This window comes from Diplotaxodon limnothrissa, linkage group LG2, assembly GCF_057381915.1.
Source record: "Diplotaxodon limnothrissa isolate DT_005_m linkage group LG2, D_limnothrissa_male_GT1.1, whole genome shotgun sequence".
Classification (NCBI taxonomy): Eukaryota; Metazoa; Chordata; class Actinopteri; order Cichliformes; family Cichlidae; genus Diplotaxodon; species Diplotaxodon limnothrissa.
Window position 1 is genome coordinate 39915638 of NC_140597.1, and position 6000 is coordinate 39921637.

Consider the following 6000-nt stretch of genomic DNA (forward strand, 5'->3'; position numbering starts at 1 on the left):
CAGAAAATAAAATCAAACATGTTAAAAAATAGAGAATTTAAAAAAAAGTGATAGTCTCCGGCACTGCTTGTAACCGTAAATTGAACAAGCAGAAGAAAGTTGATATCGGCACCAACATTAATTGTTTTAGCGGTAGAAAATCTGATCTTGTGGCAGCCCTGAATCATTACAGAGCAAATCACATGAGTTTGGAGGTGATTTTATTTAGCAAAGGATGCTAAATTCTTTCACTGACATAGGTTAACTTCCTTTAATCTTTTTTTCTTTTTAAAAATAAGTGAATAAGCAACATTGCAGTAAATTTATATTTCTGACTTGGGGGCAGTTTTGATCAGGAACTCATTAGAAGTGGGTTTTTTTTTTGCAAAGGAGGAATTTTAAAAAATAAACAGTTAATATACTGTATCATTATAATTTGGACCATTTATAATAACCTATTGATTGCAGTTTCCCATTCCAGCAAACCTACATAAATTGACTTGGCCTAAGAAGAAATGATTAGGCTTTAGATGGCTGGTCAATAACAAATTACATCCATGACATCGTTTCAATCAGCCATAAGTTTCTCTGTCAGCTTGGAAAACTTCTTCAGGTCAGCTGCAGACTTTGCTCAGTTTGAATTATTATCGTTACATTGTGTTTTGGTCAGTCTAATCCAGGCGTAGCCTTCGAAGTAAAGCAGCTCTTGGAAAACATGCCTTTTTTTTCCTTTTCTGACTCATAGTTTTTAAATATAATGACTATGATTGTTAAAAATGAACATAGTGTGGGTATTCTGTGAGACAGAGCAAAGAAGCAGGAAGCAGTTTGCAATAAGAAGAAACTTGCCTAAGAAATGCTGTGCTTATTTTTTCGCATGCTGTGCTTTTAAATGTACTTTTATTACTGTTGAGCCATTTTTGGGAGCATTTCAAGTTGCTATACATCAATACAACTGTTATAGCCCAAATTTTAATAATATGTATGCATTAAGTCCATAGTAACTACATAAATTGCAAAAAAGTGCAATAAACTACAAAAAGATTTAAAATCGTTTTTGGTTTTTTAACATATATTTCTACTTAGAGAAATTCAAGAGGCTTATCCCTCAAAACCTTAAATACACAAAAGTTGCAAAAAATAGTTTCCCACCACAGGAAATTTATTTTGAGTGTCTTCATAGTTTTATTTTTGAAATACACCAATTTTTATATACTACAGAAAAAATAAAAATAAATCCTACAATACAATTTTGCAAAGAAAACAGCATGTGCATCAAAATAAACTATCTCCAGCAGTGCAATTTGAGTTCTAAGCATCCCAGAAACTATTCAGAAAAGCATAAAGTCAAACATGACTTATAAAAACACCAGTATAGGCTTATAAGGCCTATCAGTAAAAAACTACATTTTCTGCGAAAATGATGTCACTTCCGGTTTCGGGCAGGTAATGGCGGACATGCGACAGTTCTCGCTGACGTCTTTTCCAACGTAGGAAGAGTTACGAACAGCTGATCGGATCGGCAAAGTGTGTTTCAGGAATATTGTGTTTTTGTTCCTGCAAGCGCTTTTTATGCAATTTTTGCAAAGCCATGTGGAAGGAAACCGTGACCGAGGACAAGCTGATGGCATAAGATTTAAGTACAACTCCTCCGGTTTCATTTGCAAAAAAAAAAAATTATTGCTAGCTTACGTGGTTGCAGTTTTACCGGGATTTAAAAATAGTTACGCAAAACAGAGCGTGCCTGCTCCGACCGGCTTTAAAGGGTTAAGCACCTTTTTCCAGCTTTTGAAATGCATTACATATCATTTGTCCTGAAGGGTACTATTTGCCAGATATTTGATGGTTTTTTGCTTACTAAAATTTCTCTTTGTGTCTCTGAGAGTCTGCCAAGGCTTAGAAGCGATCTCACTCATCTGCTGTGAACAAAATAAAATGTGGAGGTTTGTAGCACAGATTTGATATACCACAGTGTAAGAGGACATTTTGCTGCTTACAGAGTTGTTGGCCTGATTCTGTGGCCCCAGCTGGACGTGCACAGATGTACATATGGGACCTGGGACTTTAGACCTGAGTGGCATGCACTATTTTCACTCCATCTGCAGCAGCTCTTAGTTAAAATGCAGTTAGGCTTGTCTGTACAGAGTTTTGAACAGTGCATGACCTCGGGCAAACCTCTGAACCACACAAAACTCCACAATGAAAATCCCACACTTTTGACTATTTACCTGAAAACACACACACACACACAAAGAAAAAAGAAAGCCAAAAAGCATTCCTAATCCATCTCAAGCACAAAAAGCTCAAAGGCCAATTTCAATTGCCTGGTAAATTCACAGCGTTTGTGATAAAGTCTATTACAAGGTTATGTGACCTTTATATATTCTCTTACTCCAATTTGACCTGAACAAGTAAGCCTGAACTTTGAAAACAGAAAAACAGTTTATGCACCCTGCTGTGTTTTCACTTCAAAGCTTCTCCAGAGAAAGGGATTACCAGAATATGGATTTTTTCATCCTGTATCCTGGGATTATTGTATATGTAGTATTTTGTGGGGGATTACAAGCAAGGATAACTGTTTTAATGCTGGAAAGAGAATTAGTGTTCAGCTGTGGTCAGGTTTACATGCACTCATTATGGGTATAATGGTCATTTTTTGGCATTTTAATGATTTCTTCAAACTTGGTGGATTGATTGTAGGTGGTGCTGAAAGTTCTACATGTTCTTTTAAATTGACAACGCCAAGGCTTATTAACTTCCCATTAGTGATGATACTTGGCTAAAACTTGTAGTTTATCTTTGCTAGCATGAAAAAGGATTTGTTTGACAGCACTCATTGGACTGACCAATAGTCAGAATAATGGCAAAGTCCAAGGAAGTCAGTAAACTGCTAAGAGGGAGAACTGTAAATGTTTACAAGTTGTGAGTCTTTTCTAAACAAGTAAAACTTCCAGGATTACAACCTTAAACAACTATATGTCAGTACAAGTTGTTTTGCTTTGGCAAGTGGTTAGGATGGTTAGGAACAACCCGGAAAGCACCAAGGTTAAAGTCTGCCACTAACTGGAAACCGCTGGAACACCAGCATCACCGTGAAGTTAAAAAACAAAACATAAAATATAAAAGCACTGTACTGACTGTCAAGCATGGTGGTAGCATCAGTAATCTGTTTTTTCTACTGCCAGTGACACTGGTGCGTTTCAGGGTACTTGAAAAAATCAAGGACTACCACCAAATTCTTGAACACCTCAAATCAGCAGCTGACTGTTGGACAGACACGACTGGGTGTTCAGGGAGGACAATGATCCCAACGAACATCAGAACTAGTTTTGAAAAGGATAAAACAGGCTAACATTAAGCTTCTGAAATGGCCTTGTTATCATCACATTGTGTTTTGGTCAGTTTTCTTTTGCTCAGTCTAAATCAGGAGTATATTTCAGAGCAAACCAGTTTTGGGGAAACATTTTTATCAGACAGAACAAGGAAACAGAAAACGGTTAGCATTAGGAAGAAAACTGCATACGATTTTTCCTCATGCATACTTATTCAAAGGACCCTTCCCAGAGCCCCGACCTCAAGCTATTTGAAAGTTTTTGGACTATGCTTAAAAGCAGGATCAGGAAAAACTATGTCAGAAGCTTGTCCATATCTCCCAAAAGTGTCTGGCCAAGGTGCAACTCGCTAAGGGACTTGCTAACCAAACATTAGTGGGGGTGTATGTACATATTTGAGCCTGCCTGTATCATTTTGACCCTGTGTGGTATTAGAGAAGATGGATAAGATCCAAATCCAATCCAAAATAAATCCACACTTGTGCACCCAGTTCTCATTTTCTCAAGTTCTTGAACATGTATGCTGAATAATCATGCTACCCTGGAAAAAGACAAGTTCAAACAAATCATTAAACGCTTGTTACTGTGACATTTTTGACCATGATTGTATTTACAGTGGCTAAAATTGTACATACAATGTGTAACATTTGGCAACAGTATCATTTCTGCTATTCAGACTGGCTGCTTGACATTAATGTAAATACATGTTTAATTGCTATAAATGCATCTTAGAATTATACGATGAATAGCAACAGATCTCAGGCTGTCTTAGAAAAATACATTTGATGTTTTTCCCCTAAAACAAGTCACTAATTCTCAGACACCAATTTCTCTCACAGTTGTTGTCTGTCATTTGCTACAGCACATGACTTTTTCACAAACCATGAAGGAAGATCGCCTGCATAGAACAGGCAGATAGTGAAGACTTTGTTTTGTGTTAAAATTTCAGTCCACATGTTCTCAGACTCATTTTGTTGAGAGGTTACTGGAATGAAGGTCAAACTCAGATCAGAGCAGATCACAGGAAAACAACACTGTTGGATAACAATCGTTTTTCCTAATCCTCTTCAGCCACAAGGAGCAAAACAAGTTAATGCCCATGTCAGTAGAGCTCACCTCAAAATCAGCTGCCACTTAAATTCTGTCCCACACTATGAGGAGGAAGGTAATCTTCAGCCCGATCAACCAATCAGCTAAACAGACGGACCTGCTCTTATCACCAGTGGTAGCGGTGGGTATATAGGATGTGTCTGGCTGAAGCACCGATTGCACAGAATCCATCCACAAACAGCTCGGTGGATCGATACAGCAGCAGCAGCATTAGAGCAGGTGGAGCGGGTCAGATTGCCCTCTGCATATCTGCACTAAAGTGCAAATATCTGCTGAATCAGCATGTCACTTAGGCAGCAAACTGAGAGACATCAGGAGAGTTATTACAAGCAGGATTTTGGTGTTATGATAAAAAGCACTGTTGGATCATTAGAGGATATTTATATGAGGGGCCGTACAAGCCCAAATTCATTCTTTCACTCTCACACACATACATTCTTCTGTCAGACACACAGTTCTCAACATATTAGTTGTTAGTATGCCACTGTTCTGGTGTCTTCTGTTTCTTCGTGCAATGCCACACTGACTCCACGATGTTGAAATTGAGGCTTGTTCTTCTTGTTCTTGCCACTCAAGGACGTTTTCTGACCCAAATTTTGTGTAGAATTGTGTTGCAAAATTTGGATACGGTTATGGATTTTTTTAAAGCCCTGTAGTGAACACTTTTTGTCTTTATCAAATACAGTGGGGCAAAAAAGTATTTAGTCAGCCACCGATTGTGCAAGTTCCCCCACTTAAAATGATGACAGAGGTCAGTAATTTGCACCAGAGGTACACTTCAACTGTGAGAGACAGAATGTGAAAAAAAAATCCATGAATTCACATGGTAGGATTTGTAAAGAATTTATTGGTAAATCAGGGTGGAAAATAAGTATTTGGTCACCTCAAACAAGGAAAATCTCTGGCTCTCACAGACCTGTAACGTCTTCTGTAAGAAGCTTTTCTGTCCCCCACTCGTTACCTGTATGAATGGCACCTGTTTGAACTCATCATCTGTATAAAAGACACCTGTCCACAGCCTCAAACAGTCAGACTCCAAACTCCGCCATGGCCAAGACCAAAGAGCTTTCGAAGGACACCAGGAAAAGTATTGTAGACCTGCACCAGACTGGGAAGAGTGAATCTACAATAGGCAAGCAGCTTGGTGTGAAAAAATCAACTGTGGGAGCAATCATCAGAAAATGGAAGACATACAAGACCACTGATAATCTCCCTCGATCTGGGGCTCCACGCAAGATCTCATCCCGTGGGGTCAAAATGATCATGAGAACGGTGAGCAAAGATCCCAGAACCACACGGGGGGACCTGGTGAATGACCTGCAGAGAGCTGGGACCAAAGTAACAAAGGTCACCATCAGTAACACACTACAACGGCAGGGAATCAAATCCCGCAGTGCCAGACGTGTTCCGCTGCTGAAGCCAGTGCATGTCCAGGCCCGTCTGAAGTTTGCCAGAGAGCACATGGATGATACAGCAGAGGATTGGGAGAATGTCATGTGGTCAGATGAAACCAAAGTAGAACTTTTTGGTATAAACTCAACTCGTCGTGTTTGGAGGAAGAAGAATACTGAGTTGCATC